Source organism: Protopterus annectens, chromosome 3.part0 (genome assembly GCF_019279795.1).
Source record: "Protopterus annectens isolate FY-2018-M chromosome 3.part0, PAN1.0, whole genome shotgun sequence".
Lineage (NCBI taxonomy): Eukaryota > Metazoa > Chordata > Ceratodontiformes > Protopteridae > Protopterus > Protopterus annectens.
This window is the reverse complement of record NC_056731.1, coordinates 1,486,269,418-1,486,294,836: the sequence shown is the minus strand read 5'-3', so window position 1 is coordinate 1,486,294,836 and position 25,419 is coordinate 1,486,269,418.

Below are 25,419 nucleotides of genomic sequence, written 5' to 3'. Positions count from 1 at the left end.
TTATCAGATATTTCCTTTAAAGTTGTCAACTTATCCAGTGGTACATGATTAATCGGGTCACAAATCTTGTGTTTGATAGAAAATATATGGTTAGAGTAACTAATGTTTTTGTTTGTTTGTTTTTTGTGAATGGATGACTACAAATGATGTAGAATGACAGAGTAAACATTGAAGTCCTATCCATCGAAACTATTTATGTCTATAATGCTATTTAGAGTGGAAATCTGGATAAGTAAATTTGGTGATGGCTTTAAAATCGCCATGGTTGTGATGAATATAAAAGATCAATCCATAAATGAGGTTTGGCAACAAACCAATGTTTCCAGGGACATCTTCAAGAGGGGTAAGATTGATATATTAGTGGGAGTTAATGGGTTGGGGAAATGAAAGGGATAAATGGAGGGAGGGATGATTGGGAGGAAATGAGGTAAGGGTGAGTAGGAGCTTAAGGGGTTTAGACAAGTGGAGCTGGTAAATAATCACATTTTGACATGAACGTGCTACAGTGCAGGCTTACATCCATGACATCCTGTTGGTAGTAAGGGATCAGGTAGGCCTTGGATTAATAATTATGTACACGGAGGAGCTGCATAATTTATGTATGCTTCTGTTTACTGATGGGTTAGGATTAGAGCAGAAGGGGGGGTGGAGGTTTGTGTACTTTGGGCAGTAGAGTAGGTTAGAGGTGGTACTCTTTAATTGAAAGAAAATGTTTCTAATTTTGACCTACTTAGCTGACTGATTTGCTAAATGTTGTACTTTTAGCTGGCTTTAAGGTATTAGGAAAAAGGCAGGAGAACAAAGCAATGTGCAGGGTAACATGCAGTACTAAGAAGTGACAGTGCTTTCGGGGGGCAAGCAAAAGTAGTTGTTGTTGTGTGTGTGTGTGTCCCCATCGGCTCTTTTGTATAGTCTCTCCCATAAGCTCATTTCAATGGTACTTCACAGTGAAGTTTTCTAGTTGACAAGAAGGATAGCTCATACTTACATTAGTTACTGGGTTTAATGTAAGAGTGGCAGGTGAGCTGGTCCTGGTTCTTATGGACTGGGTTTGTTGTCGCTGTGCTTCTGTTTGATTTCTATCTCCGTTGGAAGTGGGTTTCATGGTGGAGGGTTTCTTGGGGCTGTGCTGGTCCTCTTCCGGTGTGTGTTAACTGCTTTGCGGGCTTGAGGGCACCCTTGTGGCAGAAGGGACAGGGTGCAAATTAAGAGGCAGTGAAGAAGGGAATGTTAAAAAAAAAAGAAATGGAAATTCAAAATTAGGTATCAAAGGAAAGAATGGAATTAGATAAAGGAATAAATAGTTAATAATGGGGAGCGGCATCATTGTTAAGATGTTTGATTCATAGATGCAAGGTACATTATTTGATTTGGGAGGGGAGCTCACAATGGCCTATTAAGACAGCTAGACTAGTAATTAGTTATGAATTTATAAATTATGAAGCTAAGGAAGGGAAACAGGAAATTTTAAAGCGCTTTCAGTAATGCAAATAGTATTAAGAAGGTAGTGGAAGGAATAGGGATTTTGTGGAGGTGTAATAAATGTGATGCACATGTAATTATATTAAAGACTCAAGATTTTAATAGATTAAGGATTACAAATTGAGAAACTATGGGGAAGAATGTTAAGTTTAATTGTAAAGAAAGAGATAGCTTATTCATCAGAGTTTAGGCTATGTAGTGATAAACATGAATATTATAATGAGGGGCGTGCCAGTCTGCTAGCAGCACAGAATGTTAGCTCTGCTTATAATATATTATTCTGGCAGGACTTTTAACTTAATTTGTGAAGAAAACTATTCAAAGTATATGAGTAAATACATATATAGTTAAAAGCAGAAATGGTGATGAAAAGGTTTAAGGGGTTTATGGAAAGGGTCCTGGGTGGTGGTGTTCCTTGATGATTTTGTTGCCGTTATCCTTTAGAGGAGATATAGGGTTGGGAGTGTAGGAATAGATTAAGGGTTTCACAGAACACTATCAAGTGGGTGGGTGGATGTGTTGCTCTGGTTGGGGGGCTATTGTATGTGCTCAGATTTGTTGCTTTTGCAGTTATCAGGCTTGGCTAATACACAGAAGTGACACACTTTGCGAGAGGTTGGGAAGAAGACAAATGATGGCAGGAGAACACAGTACAATATTTTTCTTTAATCTGGGAATTATGGGCAGCAGAAATGGAAGGATAGTAGTTTAAGGGGGTAAGAGGTTACACTTTTAGTAACTACATATATTCGGATGACTGGGCCAATGCATTTGTGTCCTGCTGAGATTGGAAGATGGTGGCTTTTCATGGGAGTGCTGCTGTCACATGCACACTTCATGTCATTCAGTTCAGTCAGGGGAATTGGATACCATTACAGTTTAAATAAGTTTCTGGGGTACACACTGGAATGTTTAGCGGGAAATGTCAAGATAGGGCATTAATATTCGTTTTCTTTTAAGGTACACAGCATATGTGATTTAACAGCCTCTGTTACCAGTTGGTTCAGTGATTGTGTGGGGTATTTTGGTAGGTTGATTAAGTAAATGATGTAGAGACTATTCAGAGCCAAGTTTATGGGCATATCCGGTGTTGTATAGGTTTTATATAGGAATCAAGAGGTGGCACAGGTAAGGTACATTGACGTTTAAGTTATGCTTTTACAGGATTAGTTGTCACATCCCCTGTTAGTTCTACTTCACTTTGTATTATAATGAGGGTGATTGATTCTGCTGATGGTAGTAAGGAGGTGTCAGGTTGAGGTAGGGGAGTCAGGGCAAGTTATATGGGCAGTTTAAGGGTGAGGCGCATTGACATTGACTAAGGTCATTGAAGTTTTGGTGTATTCAAAGATTTAACAGTGTTCTTTCTTTGCAGGTTGAAGCAGTCAGGGCCTTAAGGAAGGAGCTTTGGAAGGTGATGGAGTTGACAGAATGGATGCTCCTGTTCTGAATATATTGTTTGCAGAAAATGTCCTGGTCACCAGAGAGGTATAATGCGGCCACAGATCGCGATTAAGAGTGAACCATGGTTAGTAGCTTGAAGGAAGTGGATTAAAAGGGAATGTATTCTCTTGAAGTGGATGTTTTGGTGTGGTACAGTGGGGTCACGGGTAATCCTACTTTAGTTTCATTAAAGCGCGTTTCAGTGCTGGTATGTCAAGACATGGGGTTGATGACAAGGATCTAATGTACTTTACAGATGATGGGTACACCGAATGATGTTTGGCTTAACCCTTCCCTTTATGGGAGATAGTTGGTTGAACAATTTTGGGTAAAAGGGAGGGGGAATAGCCTGGTCAGGCTGGTTGGTGGAGAACAGGGACAGGCTTGCCCTCTTCTGTTCGCCCTCTGGTCTCTGGATGTTCATTTCAAGGATTTGGGGAAAAGAAAATGAGCAGATGAATGAAGATTGCAGAATAGATAAGCAACAGGATGTAAGGATGCTACTTATTTGGTTGGAAGGTAATTCAATGAATGGTGTATGAAGTGAGATGCGGACGCTGCTTCATAAGTAAAGTAAGCAAGTCGAGGTATGGACGCTGCTTACTGGGTCAGAATGAGTAAGGTCATGTCATCCTGAATTATTTAGTTGGATGGGTAATTCAATAAATGAGATATGAAGTGAGTCCTGGACACTGGTTCATAAGTAACGTAATTGAGCAGAGGTATGGATGCTGCTTACTGGGGCAGGATGAGTAGGTACGCTGTCCTGATTAACATTACAAGGATGTTTATGCTGTGATTAGAATCAACTATACTATGTCCAGTTGTAATTAATAAATTTTGGTGATCAAAGCTATGTCATGGAAGTTTAATAAAGGTCGTCAAATGTCATTCAGTGTGATGTGTTTATTGAAGGGGACCGGGACAATGCAAAATTACCTTGATATACAAAATTCACTGGTTTGTACTACAGTAATTTAACTCCACTGTCAGTAAGTGTACCATTTTACACTTTGGTAAGGAAAAAAGAAAGTGCTCTCATGCTATGAATAACCAGCCTCTTCCAACAAAAATTTTGGTAAAAATTTGACTGCAATATCGCAACTGCAATGAAATGATGCAGCATTCTTAGCACCAGTAGTTGCAGGTCAAAGGAAGTGTTGCTTGCATTGTACATGGCTTATATTAGATGCATTACACAATACTGTGGATCTGCATTTCTGTGCAACTTGGGGCAAATTAAAAGATTAAAAGGATTTCAAAAAAGTTTGCAAGATAAAATATTGCTGATTTTAGGAACTGTAACTTTTCTATAAGGCTAGCAAAGTTTGGTATAATTACAGTATGTTATATTTTACATAGGGAAGACCTCATACTGATATTTGCACATTTTAAAAATGAACACATCTGTTTCACCAAGAATCACATTCATTTCACACAAACTACTCACCAAAAAATAAACATCAGGTGTTGATTTCCAGGCAGAAGTTAGGAGGTAGATTAATTTTTAAAATTCACACACACACACACACACACACACACACACACACACACACACACACACACACACACACACACACACACACGTGTGTATGGGTCTATATTAGATAACCGAATGTTAACTTTAGCGAACGCTTAAATGAGCGAAAATGCTGGGAATCGAAAGGGTGTTTGCGGGGTTGTGGTAGAGTGAGGAGTGGAATATTTGCCCTTTCCTCACTGTAGTGCAATCTCGTTGTTGGAATATATAGTTAGTGGGGGGTGTGGGAGCCGCAGCCCCCCACAATACCAAGTTCAATTACTGGCATTTTTTCTCATGTGAGCATTCATTAAAGATAGCATTCGGTTATCTAATATAGACCCGTGTGTATCTATCTGTCTATAGATAGACATATGTATTGTTTGTGTGTGTGTGTGTGTGTGTGTGTGTGTGTGTGTGTGTGTGTGTGTGTGTGTGTGTGTGTGTATGTGTCTGTGTGTGGTTGTCTGTAGAATAATGTCCTTTTGAAAATTAGGCAATTGTTATAAATTTTTATGTTTAAAATTCTGTTAGATGAATGTACTAGCACCTGGGGTCTGGTAGTAGCAGGCTAATTGTTAACAATATATGGGAGTCTGTGCTTTCCCCCAATACATTAAACATTGAACAAGGATTTAGATTAACAGTGTCATGCATATATGAGTCTTGGCCCGGAATGGAGAATTGTAATACCAGTGCACCTACGATAACAGTACTGTTCAGTACAATAGTTTATTGTAGCTTCTACCAACATAAACAGGTGGTACAACTAATGTAAATGTTTGTCTTTATTTATTTTGTATTTGTTTATTTTCATTTGTTTACCAGGATAGTTTGATTGGGTATATTCCTTTTCTTTTGAGGTCTGGGAAGAAAATCCTTGCAATACAATTACACAAAAATAAAAACATGGTAAGATGATTACTCAGTACTGCAAATAAATACTGAAAATGAATTAAATAAATAAAGACAACAATAAATCAGAAGAATTATAAGTTGTATGAAGTTAAAATAATACAAATATTTTTAGTATAAGTAATAGTAACAGTGCTTTAGATAGCAATGATATCTTACAGAGTAAAGATGAGCATTATAGTCATGCAATAAGTGCACCACAGTTGGTTGCAAAGTAATTAAATATGCATTTATCTCATGTTAACAAAAAGTAATGCACTACTATGTTCCTGAGATGAAACTACAGAGCATGGTGTAAAAGCTGAGAACAGTTAGTTGTGTGATAGTATTTTTGTGACCCTTTGTACAGTTCATATATAGAAAGAGTAGTATAGCACCATGGACTTATGTGATACTTTCTTAGTAATTCAGGTTATCAAGGTAAAAGTGATATTTTATGCAGCAGGCAATGGGCATGAGTGCAATCATTTGTTGCTAGCATGTGCTTTCAGGGAAGTTTTAAAGATGCTGAGATGAGAGGTTTGTCATAAAAAGTTTGGAATATTATTCCAGAGCTCATCAACATAATTGAAGCATAAGAAATCCCTGCATGCATTCCTTTACTTTTTGAGTGTGGACCACATTTTAATTGTTAGGTCTTAGCTGTCATGCTGATTTGTAGCACTGTAAGTATGAAATAGATGGAGAGTGAAGGATTTTGTATACAGCAGTCAGCTGGGAGTGGTGTTTGGCAGTTCAAACCAGTTCATTTGCAAGGGATCTATGAGAAGATTCCTTGCAAATGAACAGTGACAGAATCTCCTAACAGTCATGATGTTCTCTGCTCCAGATATACATGCTGCAAATATTTGCCAATGGGACAAATGGTGGATGTCCACACATACAGCCACCGAAAATATTGCCTATGCTCACAGTCATCTATTGCCCACCAGTAAGAACCTAGCCATATGATTTGAGAATCCCACTCTTTATCTCCATGACCAAATGAACTTCTGTATCTTATGCACCACAGTTGTATGCATGCATATGTGTGTGTGTCCGTAACACTGTCTCTGGTTATCACTGATGCACCTTAATGTGCACATCATATCTATGATATCTACTGTATATCTGTCCCTGAACAACCATGTGCAGAGATGCATACCCAAGATATATTAATAATTCTCACTTGCAGCTGATTCTTCCGACACAGCAGCTTTGGTTCATAATGATTGCCTCCTCATATTATATATGTAGTCATGTTAGTAAAACTATGCAGAAGTCACCTCAAAAGACAAACACACAGGTGCATACCACAAAAATCTTTATTACAAAAAATCAGTTAAGCAATTTCATCCATAAAGCTGGACTTTATCAAAACTGTCATAATTCCATAAGGCACAGTTTAAATAAAAGCCAGCTACCAACCTGCAAAAAGAATTCTGCACATAATTGATTACTTAAAGTCAAAGTTATTAAAATTAAGAAAAATATAAAAGGAAGCAAAACACATTACAATTTTGCTGCTCTCAATTTTAGTTGTAGGGCAATAGAAATACATTTTATTTATTTATTATTTTATTTATTTATTTCACATTTAACTGGGTTAGTCCAACTGAGTTTGCAAACATACCTATTTTCAGTAGAGACCCAAGGGGAAAAGCCCCAGTAAACATAAGTAAAAATAAAGCGACAATATACAAATATTAAATAACAATCACAATACAAAATAATTGTAAAAAATAAAAGGTTATTAACTACTTGCATTGCACTGATAGTAAGCAACACATTTTCAGTGGAGACCAAAGGGGAAAGAGTAGCAGCAAAACATAAACAAAGATAAACATACAGGACAAAAACTATTAAAAATAACAATGCAAATATGAAATTAATTATAAAGAGAAAGACAAAAGAAAAAAATATGAACATTAAGGGTTGCACTGATAGCAGTGGTCTAAATTTACTACATATAAGAGTAAAAACAAAAGGATAATCATTGTTCAAAAGAAGGAAAATGTACAGATATTGATAGGAAGTGGGGGAAAAAGATAAATAATGTGGAGAATGGGAGGGGGGAGAGAAAGGAGGGGGCTATAGTAGTAGAGCTGAGGGTTTAGGAGGTTAGTTTAAGCAGAAGTTATTAACAGAGAAAGAAAGTTAGAAGATGCAAAAGGTTATACAGTAGGACAGACTAAGACTATGTGTGGTCAAGGCAATGGCATAATTTCAAGTTTAGTAGGTGGTATTTAAGCCCCTTTTTAAAACAGGGAAAGGAACGGTTGAATCTAATATGGAGAGGGAGTTTGTTCCAATTTAGTGAGACAGAGTGTTTGTAAAGTAGTTTCCAATATTCCTTTTGTGTTTATAAACTGAGAGAAGATGCTGATCAGCACTCTGGAGAGGCCAGGGGAAGAGTAGAGAGTAACATGGGAGGTGAGAGCAGGGCAGGCAGAAGGGTTGTTGAATATGGAAAAGGTAGTGTGGAGTTGCAATTGTAGGAGAAGGTGCGGAAATTCCAGCCACTGAAGTTTGTTTAGTGAGAGGCAGTGATGAGACGAGAGTGGTTGGTTTAGAATATGTCTAGCAGTTTTGTTGTATGTTTATTCCAGTTTCTACATTGAGGTAGTTTGGATATTGGTAAGGGTGGGGAAGCACATAGAAGACTGGGTAAGAGAAATGCCTGTGCCAGAGTGTGTTTAGTAGCAGTAGTGAGGAGTTTTTTGTTCCTATAAAGTAGTCCAAGTTTTTGGTGTTTTTTTTTTTGATGGCCTGTTGTATGTGCAAGTCAAATTTTAGTCGGTCATCAATTATTACACCAAGCAGTTTGGTGTGTGAAGCAGGGGAGATAGTGGTGCCATCTAGGGAGGGAAGGCTAAAGTTGGATTTAAGGTGAGAGGAGTTGAGTTTTCTTCAGGTTAATGATTAGTTGATTATTTTTGAGCCATTTCTCAACAGAGATAAAGGAATTCTGTGTTAGTGTGTGTAATTCAGAGACAGTATTGGAGACAGATAAGAGAGTAGAGTCATCTGTGTATTGTATTACAAATGAAAGACTGCAGGATGAATGTAGGTTGTTGGTAAACATGTTGAAAAGGACCGATCCAAGTATGGAGACTTGGGGGTACTTCTGTTTGAACAGCAAGGAGGGTGAGAAAGCCTGGTGCCATCTAACACTTATTTTCTGCCAGTAAGGTAGGATTGAAACCAGCCAAGAGTAGAAGGAGAGAGGTTTAGGTCTGAGAGTTTGTTAAGAAGGATGGGATGAGACACAGTGTCAAAGGCTTTAGAGAGATCAAGGAATAGACAGGAGATGAGGAGGTTGCTGTCCCTAGCTTCTGCAACCTTTTGAGTAAAGGATAATAAGGCAGTTGAGGTACTGTGTTTAGGGTGGAAACAATGTTGTGAGGGTGTGAGCAGATTTTCATGAATGAGGCAGGACAGTAGTTGAGTATGTATACGTTTTTCAAGGATATTAGAGCACGGAGAGAATAGTGATTGGTCTATAGTTAGAGGGTTCAACAGAGTTGCCACCTTTGTGCAGTGGAGTAGTATAGAAGGATTTCCATATTTCTGGTATGGTAGATTCCTGAATGGAGTGGTTGATTAAGATAGATACAGGATATGCAATAGAGTCAGCAGCAATTTTCAGAAATTGAGGGGGGAGTTTATCAGTAGACAAAGAACATGGATTTAGTTTAAGAAGCAGGGATTTTATATATTTAGTAGAAACAGGTCAAAGGGTAAAAGGCTGAGAGACAGAGGAGCATAGATGTTTAAGAGGAGGTGAGAGTGAAACAGAAGAGTTAGGGTGAGCAGAGTTACCAGAGGCTAGGAGTTTAGAGACGCTGTCTATTGATCTGTTCCCTCTTCTATACTCTTCTAACAGTGACACTTCTTGTCTTAATAGCTGTATAGTTTTCGCCATTCAATACTTCCATGATGGCATGTGATTTCATCCCTTTCTTTCACTTATTGCCTTTTATTTTTGTGGCAAGACTTTCTGTTATTTATCTGCCCAGTCATATATTTACTTCTGTTATGTCACATGAATTTCTGTTAATAATCTTGATTACTGTGTTCAGTTGTTTTATCAATCCTCTAACATGTTGGGTCTTACTGGTTTTCTGTAGTTTTATTCTTTCATGGATCTTAATATATCTATCTATCTCTATTACATCAAGCAACTCTTCCCTTAGATCATTTTCTTCTAAACTGAGAACACATTCTTTGTTCTCCATTTCCTGTGGACATTCTACAGAAAGCTGTAGAACAGCTTACTGTGACATATCCTCTTCAGCTGTATCCCGCATCAATCATTTCTCTTTCATATGGGGTAATTGGCAAGGCTTAAAATGGTCCACAAGGGCAGCTAGCCTAGTACTAATCTATGAACCTATGAACCTAGAGGTATTGCAGGGTCCTTTGGCCCAAATTTATGCACTGGTATCAGCATACTATATAAAAACAGATTACAATTGTTAGATTCAGTTATTCCTATTCCTGGTACACTTCTTGTATTTGATTTCACAGGCCCTTTTGTCCTCATTCATTTTATTCTGTATATGCACTTGCATCTTGTAAAAATGAAGTTAAAGTCATGTGTGTGTCTTAATGGGTGATTTAAATTGCCACATTAGAAAAACATGAGGAAAAAGTAACAAGGACATTACAATCTCCACAAATGTCCTTTTATTTGGTCAATTAACAATGAAACCCAGTTTAGGGTCTACTTACACTAGAGGGGCACTTGTCACAGAAACAGACTATTTTGCATACTCCTTTGCATTTATTTTTGTAAGATTTCCAAAAACCTAAATTTTCATTGCTAGACCATATAGCCCTGATATTTTCTTTAGCTAAGAACAAAGTCTGTATACATATGGTAAAAGCTTAAAAAGCTTACTGGATGTTTGTTAGATATAGATTTATATAAATTGAAAATTATAAGACTCTGGGATTAGCACTGTACAATAATTAACTATTGGACTGAATGGTTGCTTATTTCCAAAACTAAATATAAGACGCTTTATAGTATTATGGAAAAAGGTATATAGACAGAAAGGAAAAAAAGAACTATGCTAAGGTAAGTAAAGATTATGCACATTCCTTGCACCATAACAACACTTCCTTCATTAATTCTTTAGAAACATTTCTGAAGGCCATCACAGAAGACAGAGTAAAGGTTTTGCTTTTAAAAAAAAATACATTGACAGGGGAAAAAGCAGAGGTTACCCCCTTTTTGAGTAAAAATATTAAGAAGAAGACTTATCTAATGGATTGCCTTCTATACCCTGATGGTACATATATTCAGATGCAGGAAGATATTCTTTCTTTTTTTGACCAGTATATAGCCAAAATGAATGAGTAATATTCAGCCTTAAAGTGGGCATGGTTCCTTACAACCTTATCTGACTAGAATAGTACAATCATAATCAAACGTACAGTCATAGAAGAAATAAACAGTGTGCTATGGAAAGTTGCTGTTGATTCATCTCCTGAACTAGATGGCATGCCCTTTACTTACTGCACTTCAATGCCATCAATATTGAAAGTAAATTTGGCATTATTCGGTTAGAATTTTGTATTAATGATACTAATATTTGTGAAGGTATTTTAAAAGGGCACAGAACATTATTATTTAACAGGAGACCATTAACACTTATTAATATTGATTATAAAACTTTTGTCAAAATTCTTCATGAGCAGTTAACAAAAAATACTGTGGAATTGTTTCACCAAATGGCTTTTGGAATACATGGAAGGAATATTAAAGATGTCTTAGTATTGTTAAGAGAAATATTTTTTGTATTCGCAACAATAATGGAATTATACTATTCTGTGATGTGTCAAAAGTTTTTGACACAGTAGCATATTCTAGTTTATGGGACTTTTTAAATGGTTATATCATCCAAAGCTGCATTAGACACACCTTGCACAGTGCTTATAGAAACTCTTTGGTCAGGCCATTAGTTAACAGACATTTGGGCTGAAAAATATCAATTTACAGGAATGCTAAACAAGGGTGCCCCCTCATTGGCCTGTTATTTTGTTTATGCTGCCGTTACTGAGTGTTCTGGCAATGTTTAAACTCTCCAGTGAATCTAATAACTGAGGTACCTTACCATTGTTTATTTCTGATGTTGGTGATTTAAACATTATTACTAATAATGAAGGAGATTTATTGTCATTATTTCAAACTTTAGAGCACACCTTGAATAATATAGGATTGTGCATTAATATTGTGAAATATAAAGGGTTTGGACAATCTTTGATGTTTTCTGTTATCCCCTTTCACAAAGACAGTTTACAGATATTAGGTATATTATATGGAAATTAGACTACTTACAGCAGTGGGATAAGTTATTAAATATGGTCAAAATATTGTTAATAGCTGAAAAACATTGTCCTTGTCCTACAGAAGAAAATATACTCAATTGTTGCATTATAGGTTCATAGGTTCATAGGTTGGTACTAGGCTATCGGCCCTAGGGCCTATGCAAGCCTAGCCATAACAATTCCCTGGATATTTCTTCCCACGATATTTACTTCTCCAGGCCCCTGTCTAGCAGGGCGACTGACATGATCCCCTGGGTGAATTTCCTATCTCCCATCCAATCGTCAAGGTTCCTTTTGAAGAGGGCCAATGAGGCACTCTGCTTGATATGTATGGGCAGTCTATTCCAGAGTATGGGGAGTCTCCGGGTCAGGAACCTATCCCTCCAGCATGTTTTGTTCATTGTGATGACAAGGTTTAGATCCCTGGAGCATGTGGCTCTGAGGGATTGGGATTTCTTTAAGTGGAGCATGTCCAACAGCTCAGGGTTTGACATGGCCTTGTATGTTAAGCAGAGATTGCCTCTGAGTAGACGATATGCCACAGAGTATAGCTGGAGTTTTTTTAGATGGTCAGTATATGGCATCTGCTTTAGGCCTGTGATTCTTTTAGTGAGGTATTTTTGTGGCCTTTCCAGCTGTTGCAGATGTCTTGTGAGGTACATACCAAACGGGGCATTATACTCTATAATGGGTCTAATGAGGGATGAGTACAGTGGGACAATGACCTCCTTTTTTCTGGATGAAAAGCCCTTAGTAATGAGGTGTGCCACATAGAAGGATTTCCTGACTGTTGTGGCAATGTGGTTATTGAAAGTGAGACCACTGTTCACCTGTGTCCCTAAGTCTCTCATCACACTTTCAATGTTTAGTGTCCTGCCACTTATGTGGTAATTCATGGGTACTTGTTTTTTTCCAAAGGGGATAACTATACATTTCTTGGCATTAAGCTTGAGCCCATGGCTCTGGCACCAGGCATCTGTTTCTGTAAGGCCCTTTTGTAGAACATACACATCATTTGGGGATTCATTAATGGCTCCCAGTTTGCAGTCATCTGCAAACTTTGTTAGCCAGAGCCCTTAGTGTTGGCCTGTACTTCAGAGAAGTAGATGCCAAACAAGAGTGGTCCCAGGACTGAACCCTGAGGTACTGCACTTGTCACTTGTCTGGAGCTGGATTTGGAGTTGGCTACTTTTACTGTCTAGATTCTGTCAGTAAGCCAGTTAACAACCCATCGAGTCACATAGGGATTTATGCCCAGCTTAGTAAGTTTATCTATGATTCCAGAGTGGGGGATAGTGTCAAAGGCCTTGGCGAGGTCGAGATAGGCTGTGTGGACTGCCTTACCCTCGTCCATAGCTCTGGAGACTGATTCGAAGAAGTCAATCAGATTCAGGAGACAAGATCGGCCCTTCACAAACCTAAACTGGGTGGGGGTCCAGTGTTTGAAGGTTGCCAATGTCTTTGTTTATAAGTTCCATGATAATGCGTTCCATGCCCTTGCAAATCAGGCTTGTCAGACTGATGGGACGGTAGTTTCCGGGATCCGAGGTGGATCCTCCCTTGTGGAGCGGGATAACTGTAGCTGTGCACCACTCAGTGGGCATGAAGCCTGAGGTGAGGCTATGATTAAACATGACACTTAGGTGAGGTGCCATTTCATTTTGTAGTTCATGTAATACACAGCCTGGAATGTCATCTGGTCCCATGGATGCTGTATTCTTAGCTTTGGAGAGTGCGGTTTCTACCTGTGTGGCCGTGATTATCGGACTTTGGCGATCTTTTGGTATTGAGATGGGCCCTTTAGGGGGTGAGAGTGGGGTGAATTTGGCACTAAATCGATCTGCCAGGATATTGGCAATATCCTTGGGATCAGTATATTTAATGCCATTCTGTTGTAACTCAGAGCAGATCTGAGCATTGCCATTTAGATTCTTGACATAACTATAGAATGCCTTGTGGTCGTCTTTGGAATCTGGCAATTTTATTTTCGTAACTAGCTTTTGAGGATTTTATGAGAGATCTTAGCTTCTTACTGAGGCTGGTGAGGGAGTTTTTTGCATCCTGGGATTTTCCTCTTTTTTGCAACAGTTTCTTCCTTCTGTTGTATAGTTTGTTTATAGCAGGGGACCGCCAGATTGGTTTCCTTTTTTTGGAGAAGAGCATCTTGGTTCTATTTGGGATGGCACGATTCATGCATGAGTGGATGTGCTCATACAGTGCCTTAGTGTAGGATTCTGCAGTCGAACTTCCAGATCCCATCTGCATGGGTGCTGTGAAGTTTGTCACTTCTGACTTCAGTAGCTTGAAATTGGCTTTGGAGAAGTTTTTTAAGGAGGTTTCCTTACTGGGGGGTGGGGTGGGATGTGGATGTCAAGGATGATTTGCTTATGGTCAGACCTGACCAATGAGGGGGTGACCACTGGTGTGGAGCATCTATCTCCCATGTTGGTAATGACCAGGTCTAGGATATTGGAGCCCCTGGTGGGACAATGGATTAGTTGATCCAGTGCATTGGAATTTATGATTTCCAAGAACCGTTGGGAATAGGAGTTGATACCTGAATAGTTTTCCCAATTAATGGCAGTGTAGTTGAAATCACCCAGTATAGGGTGTTTGGTTGTATCTTAATATTTTCCAGTATGTTTAGAAAGGTGTAGTGAAAATCTTGGGGCATGGTTGTGGATCTGTAGCAAGCTACAATTTGGATTGCAGTCTTACCTAGTGTTAGTTGCACCTGGAGAATTTCAGATGCATTGTGTTGGACAACTAGCCTGGAGGTGTGAATATCCTTGGTGAATATGGACACTCCTCCACCTTTAGTGTTTCGGTCCTGGTTTTGTGGCCGAAAAGTGTGGTAACAATTGTAGCTTGGTATTGCAGGGGTGCTCTCTGGAGCCTTGAACCAGGTCTCAGTTACTGCACAGATATTGATGTTCTCCATTTTTAGGAGTGCCTCGAGAGAGTGCATTTTGAGATTTAGACTTCTAGCATTGAGTAGCATTACCTTCAGATTTTGCCTGCTTCTATCTGTTACGGTGGTGGTTTTATTCTTTGAACCATGCCTAAAAAAGGCACTAAAGGGGTGGCAAGAGCTTTAGCCAGTAACCTGAATCCCAGGGGTGACAGGTGCAGACCATCTCTGGCAAAGCATCGTGGTTTGTCGGTCATGTCTTTCCAGGCAGACAAATACTGGATACCCTTTGAATGACACCAAAAGCTTAGCCAATTGTTGAAGTCAATCATTTTGTCCTTATACTTTGGCATCATTCTGGGTGAAGGCAGGATGCTACTCAGGGCTAGGGTCATACCTGCCTGGGTCACATGATCCAAGAGCTCTTCCATATCTCTTTTCATTTAGTCCAGGGAGGTACGTCTCAAGTCATTCACTCCAGCATGGACAATGACAGAGTCGTATTTGTACTTGTTGTGGAGTGACTTGAGTGCATGCATTATGTGGCGGATCCTGACACCCGACAGGCAGCTGACTGTAATTTTCACCTTGTTCAGTCTGGTGAGTGGGACATCAGTGTGCCTGACTATAGAGTCACCTATGACTAAAGTGTTGGGTACATTGTCTTGCCTTAGGGGCTGTTGTTGGGTGGCACACTGGTGTTGTGAGCTATGTGTGACTTTGGTTGTGACTGGTGTTTGTTTGCATTTCGGCTTCGGAGGTCCTTGTTGCTTGAGCAGGTTAATGTTAAGGGCCTCCGCATATGTGGGTTTAGTGTTGCTATGTGTGGGTGTTGATGGTGTGGGTTTACTTTATTCTTGGTAAACTTGTCTATGTGGGTAAGGTATATCCCCTTCCTAAAGGAAGAGAAAAAGAGCTACTGGGCATCATTTTTAGTTTTCTTATGGGGATGTACACTGAATCCCATAAAAAGGAGTATAATGTATTGCAAACCAACTGATGGTGTATTAGATATGTTTAACACTGTTGTGGTTCTTGCTTCATTTAATTTCTTTTTGGTTTTGTGGAAAGCCTCATTTAGAGATACTGTCATAATAGGGAGGAAATTATGAGTGTACTATATTACTGTTTTAGATTATGTCTTAATTGAAAAAAAAAATACCCCAGTATTTAATAAAATCTGTGTAGGTAGAGTGTAGAGCCTACATGGAATGTTACCATGTCCGTGTACAAGGTTCCTCTTCAGCATCATGCCATGCATATAAATCATGGTGCATTGCTGAGGGAGAGCCATAGAGTACAGTTATAGAATCAGTGTAGGGAGTGTAGTGTGAACTGTGTCTGCAGATGTGTAAGACACTCCCTGCACTGTCCAAGTGTATCATGTAAATGTTTATTTTATTGTTTAAGGATTTTTTTGTTTTTTTTTTAAAAAAGGATCTTTGTGCAGTGCAGTATGGAGCACAGCAATGCTAAGTGGCGCTGCGACACCTGCCAGACATCTAAAAATAGAAACCAGATGCAATTAATTATTTATTTAAAGGTCATGTTTAAGCATAGCTGAGTGGGTTTGTGTGGTGCAGAGTGGTGTTCAGCAGTGCTTATAGGCAGTTTAGAGGTATATATAAAGGTATAGCAAGGTTCTACATATTCTTGTAGCTAAACAGGTAGAGGGACAGCATCATGATCAGTTGGTGAAGGCTTAGAATACATGGAAGGGAAAATAAACATTTATTTACGAAATACAAATTATGGCAATTATTTTAATATTCTGGCTTGCTGCACTCTGCTAATCTCTGCTAAGACCTACTAAGCCCTGTTAAGCATCATATAAATACAATAATGGCTGAAAATGTTTATGCACTTTTGGTGGGTTTGTGCACCACTAAGCACTGCTAAGCTTGCAGGTCTTCGGGTTTTCACACTGCTTAGCTCAGCTGCACTGATTTGCATGCTAGTAAGTGATGTGCCACATTTTTAAATGTTGCCCAATGATGTGTAAAGGCAGGAATACAGCATAATCCATTGGAGTTCTGTCTCTGAAGGATACTATGGCAGGTGTTGGTGAGGAGTCGCACATTTGGGTTCAGTGTTTGGGCATCCTGGATCTCAGGGTCATGGTTGGACTCCTTGTAAAAAAACATGAAGATTGGCTCCTGCAGGGAGGTTAAAGAGGCTCAGAGTGCAAGGCGAAGACATGGGACCAGCTGGCAAGGGAACTCAACAGTGCAAGTGGCATCCCCCACACAGGTTAGCAGTGTCTTCACCACCCTGATGACCTGAAGAGATGTAAGGGGGATCTGTTGGACAGCAGGGTGCAAGAATTTTGAGCAGGGGGATCTCCCACATGTATGTAACTACTTTTACCTCTGTATCACCAATATCTATTCTAAATGTCTGCTAAATTGGTATGCTTAATGGTGTGCTTCTCTCCCAACAGCCGCAGAGGAGAGAGAGAAATGCATACAATAATAATAATAATACAATAAAATGAAATAATTAAAATGTGCAATCTTGATATGGCTGTATGCCTGGAGTGTCTGTTCAAAGTTGCTGGAGACAATTCATACATTCCATGCAGATGTCCTCTGTAGTCGCTGCTATTGTGTTCTATCCCCATGTCTGCCAAGCAAGGCATGATAGTTGTTTAGTTTCTGTACTGTACACATACATGCCTCTCAAGTGCCACGCTGTCACGTAATGTAATTAGTAGTGCATAATCCCTCTGTTATAGGATTATCATCAGAATGGTTGCCTATATTGCAAAGTATCACTACATCAGCCCACAGTATTCCTTGGTAGTCACATAGGTCCACCTGATGTGCAAGTGTTCTGTGTAGTTGTCTACCCATAGTTGTTACTGCTTGGCATGTACTGTCCCATGCAAATAGCTTGGGAGGTATGTAGATGATACAGCAGCAATAGGGCACTTGTGCACATAAAGAAAAGACACATCCATAGAGTAGATAGTAGTACTGTTGTCAAGTAAATAGCCGAAAATGGTACTGATGGATTGTTTTTCTCTCTCTCTCTCTCCCCACCCTTTATCTTCATTCATTTATTATTGTTATCCATTAGTTATGGTTTACTATTAACATGTGTTGTTAAATTAACTGTATTTTGGGACACATGTATTATTATTATGTTACTCATTATAATGGTTACATATTAACATATCTTGTTGAATTACCTACTTTGTTGGCCTTATGCTGGAACTGTTACTAGCATGCTGTGAATATGCTGACTGCTCTGTCAGTGATTGTCGTGTTTCACATAATATGCATTGATATGTAACCAGGTTATTTCCACTGTTCTGCCATGCTGTTATTACTGTGTTTTGGTCATAACTAACCTATACATACTGCCATACCTCCATCACCATAACATGTCAAGGTAGACCAGTTCCCGGTGATCTGCCTTCCTTGCCTCAACTGGCCATGGCACCAGGTCCTAGCACATCTGGGACCCAGGATGGTAGTGACCTCTCTGCTGCCCCTGCACCATCTGTGGCATCGGGTGAAACTAACTTAGGGGATGGGGCCTGGCCTCTTTCTGGGAGTGGTGGTGGATGGGCTGCAGTCACCCAACAGGAGCTGCCAGCCATGGTGCGCAGGATCATTTATCAGACCTATGAAAATCACCTGCGCCAGATTGAGAGCACACTGTCCAACCTGTTGGGGCAGGCTGGCCCTGGTGCCCAACCTCCAGCACAGCCACCTTCGGGGCAGTGAAGGAACAGTGTCAACTGCCCATAAGTGAGGATGTCAGTCACACTGCTGCTGTCTGGAAGCACATGTGACTCAGATTCCACAACACCCTCCCCATCCAAGGTGTTTACCCCCCAAATGTGTCACACATCACACCTATCTGCTGTCTTGTCTGTCTTTTCTGTCTGCTATTGCATCCTCTCTTGACGATTGACGTTAATGCATAATGACAGACATTTGAGTTTCAGACTCCATACACATCAGGAGATTCATGCTAATGCAAGACCTGTTATTCAATCAACATTCTATGTTTGTAAGAGCATTAGGTAAAACTTGTCCCGGTTTGTGGGCCTTTGTCCCACTTTTATTCATGGCTTTAGCCAGATTTATTGCTCTAAGAGTTTGAGCGGTTTGATGTGACTGGGGTACATGGTGTAACACCACTCACAGGGTGACAGTCTGCATACCTCTCCCTGTACATGTTTTGCAGAATGTCCAGCATTTCCCCTGTATGTCTGCTCTGTTTCTCATACATTTGTGATTTTCTGGTACTATTCTAAGACATTTAAGTGATGGCATTTACATCCTGCAGCTATTTTTTCTTGTTGCAACCTGCTGTTATAATAGCCACCTTCTAGGTTACTCAGAAAATGTATAATGTCTGTCTGTAGGTTTGGCCCTTTGTTCCCCCATTAACTCTTGCTCTGTCCAGCTTTCTTGTAGTAACAGATTGAGAGGTCATGACAGTCTGTGGGACTACCACTATACAAGTATCTCAAATGCAAATGATGTGGCGGCTGTCAGATTCAAACCATCAACACCATCACCCATGCTAATGTCCCTAGCCTACTGAGCCACACAGGCTGCCAGATAGGGCTGCTTCATTCATCACACAATCGACAGTGTGCAGACATACATCGTCAGCCCTGTTTTACATGCGACATAGGGCGTGTGGCCAGGTTCTATGTCATAGCTCTGGAATTGGGTGGTCTGCTGATATATCATTTCAGATATACTGCTACAGCAGTTGTACAGGTACACTGATGAGTTGGGAGTGGGGGGGGAGGGCAACCAGCCCATGCTCTGCTGGCATACACAGTTGTGTGACTGTTCTGTGACACCACTGTTTGGCATCTCCCTTAAATAATGTAGCGGGGTTTCCAACCATGTGGCCTAGTGAATATTATGGGGCACATACTATTGGATAGTGTACCTGTTGTCCCGAGTGGCTGTTAGATCTCTGCAAGTAGCCCAGTAGCCCACTATATTCCCTTGCATACATCTGTCTGGTTCATACATATGCTACCATATTCTAGTACCCTTTACAAGTGGTGATTAGCTGTGTGACATACCTTGCGAATGCAGCAGTTGACAGACATGTAGTTTGAGGCTGACTCTGGCTGATGCGTGCAGTCCACAGCTAATGCATGGTGAGGTACAGGTTGTGTGGGCTGACTGACATAATTTTTACTAATATGTATGTGAGTCGAGTAAGGTGTCTGTCCCAGGACCCTAGGTTGTCAGTTCACGTACTATACGTTGATTCTTTGTCAAGTCTAGGGCATACTGGGCATGCCTACGTCTGCCTACATGGACAACCTCAGGGGGTTTCCTCCTCCAAGTTCCCTGGTGGGTTTCGCTGTGGAGACCTAGAAACTGGTGGATGGCTGTGTATCCCTTCCCTTTACTGATCTTGCTGTAGCTGTTTCCACAGGATCATATTATGTAGCATAACACATAATGTGAACATGTGTGCACATGTGGCTGGAGAGTACTACAGGGCTCCACCAGATATATTGAGGCACTAGAACCGTGGCTTCAGCAGCCCAAATACATGCTCTATGATGCTGCTAGTTTGTGTGTGTGCCTCATTATGACATTCTTCAGTGAATGTGTGTGTTTTTCTGATGGGTATCATCATCCACAGTTCCAGTGCGTACCCAGCATCCCCCAGTAAATGGCCGTGTGGGATGTCCCCCCTAACAAACATCTGGTACAGCTGTGATGCATGCCAGATATGGGAGTCATGATAACTGCCAGGGCTGCCAGTGCACACATTCATGATTATGCCCTGGGCATTGCACATGACCTGGCACTTGATGGAGTGGTACCCCTTGCAGTTAATGTAGATTCTACTCTCCTTATGACTGTGTGGTGCCTTGATGGGTACATGAGTGTAATCTTTGGCACCCAGTACCTCAGGGTAGTGTCCCACATGGTCAACGTGTTGCATACTGCTTGCCCTCGCCTCAAGGGTGAGGAGAAAATAAGTGTGCTCACTGGCATGTGGTAGCATGACACCCAGGAAGTGATGGAGTACCCTGGATGTTGATGCCTGTGAGACTCCCATCATGTCACCAGTTGGTCTTTGGAATGTACCTGTAGCTAGTATCCCAAGAGCTACACATACCTTTGTTTCCACTGGGATGGGTTCCCCTTTGTTGGCTCTAGGTCTGGGTTGAGGTCGGCAAAGCTCAATGAGTTCTTGTAGTATGTCCCTGTCCACCCTGTAGCACTCTACAGTCTCCAGCTCATGTAGCGCCTGGAAGGTTGCTCTGGGCCTGAACACTCTTCTCCTTCTCAGTCTTGGCATACGGTCAGCAGCAGCAGCATTGACCTCAGCATCTAGCACATATATATGTAGCAGACCTGCAGCAGCCCCTAGCATTTCTTCAGTTAAAAGTCCCAAGTCTTTACTCCACTGGTGCCGAGTATGCGGGTGAAATCAGACTGTAGGATTTCTGCAACCTTTATAGTGCTTTTCTGTAGGTGCAGCCTTTGTGTTTGGCTACCTATGATGCATTCCACATGCCATGTACATCATTAAGGACTGTTAATGCCCTATTCAAGTGGAACAGGGGTCATCAGTAATGAAGGCATCATTGCCTTTCTCAGCCAATTTTCTTTCTTTTTTTTTAACAGCCTTGCTAACTCAGCACTGTGATGCACCACCCAAACGTGCAGCGAAGGTAAACAATACATACTCATTACTGTAAATGCACCCATGAAAGGTCAAGCTCAGCAAAGCAGCGCACCATGGAAACACACTCAGATCCGAAGAAACACACATCACGAAGGTAAACTAAGCTTAGCAGACACTGTACACCCCCCTGCTCAGCAGAGTGGTGTCCCATGCAAACAGGCTCAGCTGAGCTCCAATGAGCTTAAAAGAATGCAGCCACACCCCTTTTTGATGTCAGCAACCTGTTCTGTAGACACCAACTTGATTCTCTGGCTACACAGATGGGAATCTGTGGATATGGATACCCATTTGTGCTATTCAACATCCCCAGCTCATTTGCATAGAGATCTGTGCACACAAACTGGGAACTGCATGGTTCCAGGCCCTGCCTCATTAGCAGCCACAGCAGTCTACTATTGTACATACCCCATGTGGGGTCCTAAAATGCTTTACTGTTACATACTACTAATATTTGTTTTTACACTTTTTTATTTTTTTTTTCTATACAGCATGTTTGCGCACTGTGGAGCGCTGTGCAAACATAATCTGTTTATTAAAAAACAATTAATTTAAATTATTTTCCATTAGGCTTTGGGCACACAGTGGATAGTTTTGCACACAGTTGTGTCTGCTATGCTATTTCTGTCCTTCTTACTCCACTTTTACAGCCCCTGTTCTCTGTTTCACATCCTGTACATGGAATCTTTCCATGTACACTTTGGACACCAACACAGGGTCTGCAGAACTGCTTATCTGCTTGCTGGATTACTCTACCACCCTCATTTGCATGAAATTCACCTGCTTATTAGGTAATTTGCATGCCATGGACACTTCCATGTTGGCATGCTCATGCATGCCCCTCAGCTCTGTTTACTGGATCCCACATCTGCTTACTTTCATGTAAGCAGTGTGCCACTATATCTACTTGGAAAATAAGTCCATGTAGGCTTTATTAAATTCCCCCATAAACGTGTAGTCAATTATATTGCTAAAGAATATCATTCAAAATGTCTTGAATGGAAAGTTCTAGAAAGTTTTATCACATAAAAAATTGTGGTATGAGTTTATAATGAATACATTTTATAATATTAGAGTATGGGCTGCCGATGTTCACCAAACAATCATGCAATGTAATCCTACATTTGCAAGAATATATGAACTAAATGATTTTCTATAGAATGAAATATAAAATTAAAGAACAGTAACTTTCTCACTTATGGCATAGTGAGGAAACCATGGAACATGCTCTTATTTTTGTGAAAGTCTACAATGATTTTGGAAAGCTGTTATATCTACTTTTTCATTGACTAAACTTCAGACTGTCTGCTTAGAAATATTAATGTATGGTACATAAGATCATAGATTCATAGATTGTTACTAGGCTAATGACGGGGACTTTTCTAAGCCTAGCTAAGTTTTTCTGAAAGAATAATGATGTTCTGTATACAAACAGGACATTGAAGACCATACATTTATAAGCTACCTCTGTCTATAAGGTACATGGATGCCAGGCCTGGTGTAAATTTCCTATTACCCATCCACTGGTCTAGGTTGTGCTTAAACTGTGTAATAGATGAACTCAGCTTCACATGGATAGGATGCCTTTTCCATAGGAGGGTCAGTATCTAGGACACATACTTGTCTCCCCAGCATGTTCTATTTAAGTTGCAGACAAAATTCAGGTCACTAAACCTTGTATTTTTAGTACTCTTTGACTGACCAATATATAGGAGATTCATAAGCATGGGGTTTGCAGATGCCTTGTAAGCCAAGCATAGATGGACACTCAACAATCTATTGGAGACTGACTAGAGAGCCAGGGCTTTAAGGCACTCTGCATAAGGCAGATTTGTTACTCCTTGTATTCATTTTATAAGCTACCTCTGAGGTCACTCTAGTTGCTGCATATACTTGGTCAAGTACATACCAAAGGGAGAACTATACTCTATAATTAGTCCAATAAGGGCAGAGTACAGTGGGATAATGACCTCTTTGGACCTAGATGCCATGCCCTTACTTATAAGCTGTGCAAAATAAAAGGATTTCCTCACCACTGTAGCCATGTGGTGGTCTAATTTAAGGCTACTGTCTATGTGTGTACACTGACCCATTACCACTGGATTGACTCTTAGGGGTGTATTATCAACATGGGGATTAGCCAGGATGGTTGACTTCCCAAAGGGTGCAATTATGCATTTCTTAGCATTGAGTTTAAGACCATGGATTCTGCACCAGTTGTTAGTCAGATATAGACCTTCTTGAAGAATGCTAATGCCTGCAAGGGGAGTCAATGATTACTCCCAGCTTGCAGTCATCTGCAAACTTAGTCAGCCATAAACCTTCAGCATTTGCTTCCATTTCAGAGAAATAGATGCCAAAAAGGAGTAGGCCCAGTACTGAAAAAGGAGTAGGCCCAGTACTGAGCCCTGGGGTGACTCCACAAGTGACTGGCCTCTTGGTGGAGGTGGCCTCACCTATTTTGACCTCTTGGGTCCAATGGGTCAGCCAGTTGGCTATCCAGTGGGTGAGTTCATACCTAAATCAGTGAGCTTGTCTATAATGCCAGAGTTGGGTATTGTATCAAAAGTCTTGGCCAGGTTGAGATAAGCTGTGTGCACAGTCTTACCTTCATCCAGTGCTTTAGTGACCCTCAAAAAAGTTCTCCAGATTTAATAGGCATGATCTTCCTTTAACAAAGCCAAACTGTGATGGTTCCAGTGTTTACAGGTTACCTATGTCCTCATTTATCATGTCCATGATGATTCTTTCTTTGGCCTTACATATGAGGTTGATAAGCCATATGAGCATATAGTTACCTGGATCAGTGGTTGGACTTCCATTGTATAGGGGAATCACTGTAGCCATCTTCCATTCTTTGGGCCCAAACCCTGACTGAAAGTTCCAGGTGAAAAGGAATTCAAGTAGACCAGAGAAGTCATGTTTCATGCTATTTATTAAACTTCACAGGATGTTATCGGGGTCTATCGTTTTTGGCCTTGGAAATGCATTAACATCCTGTTCCCTCCTAATGCTTGAGAAGGACTGTGTTATACAGTATTTCCTTTGGACTATCGGGGGGAGTTTGAGCTGAATCTGTCAGCCAAAAGTTGGTAATGGCTTCCAGCTCAGTGTGGGTGATGCCATTTATAATAACCTCTACTGGTTGTTTATTTCCCCTGAGAGTACAAACATAATTGTAAAAAGCTTTGTGGTTGTCCTTTGCTTGAGAATCTATTTTTTCTTCAGATTTAGCCTTTGAGTTATTAATTAACCCTCTATGTTGTCTGTCTAGACTGGACAGGGGGGTTTAGTATATATGGCTTTGTTCCTTGTGTGCTTGGCTAAGGCTTTTTCTTTTTTGTTGTATAACTAATTGATGCTGCAATTCCAGAAGAGTGGCTTGTCTTTTGAGTTTGTCTTATTCTTAATAAAAGTGGGCACATCAAACTCTATACAGCTATCAATATGGCTGTACAGAGATTTTGTAAATAGCTCAGCATATGTTATATTGTTTGCTGTGTTTGGGGGTGCTTGGAATTTAGCTAAGGTGTTGCTTAGTAGAGAGAGGTTAGCCTTGGAATATTTCATAAAGGTTTTTGGTTTTGCTGGATCCCTGAATTTAATTTCATTTCAAGTAATACTGTCTTATGGTCAAATCTGATGAACAAATTCATTGCATTGGGTGTGGAATATCAGCCCCCCATGTTTGTGAGTATAAGACCAAGGATGTTTGTACCCCTGGTAGGAGAATGGGCCAACCATTCCATGATGTTGGTATTAACAAATTTAAGAACCACTGGGCTAGTGCATTAGAAGTGGTGTAGGATTCCCAATCTATAGTGGGATAGTTGAGATCCCCCATGAATATCATGTTATGTTGAACAGTGAGGGACTCTAGTACACTGAGAACGGTAGTATGAGTTTCCTAGGACATGGGTTGGGGTCCTACAGGTTGCAATTATATGGTATGAGACCCTATTTATGGTGAGTTGTACATGCATGAGTTCAAATGGGTCATGCATTTTAACTAGTCTGGATGTGTTGGTTTTAACATAGACTGAGACTCCTCTACCTTTAGTTCCCTCCTGAGTAGTAACTGGTCTAAAGGTGTCAAAGACATTATAACCTTGCATTGCTGGAGTGCTGTCTGCAACTTTAAATCATG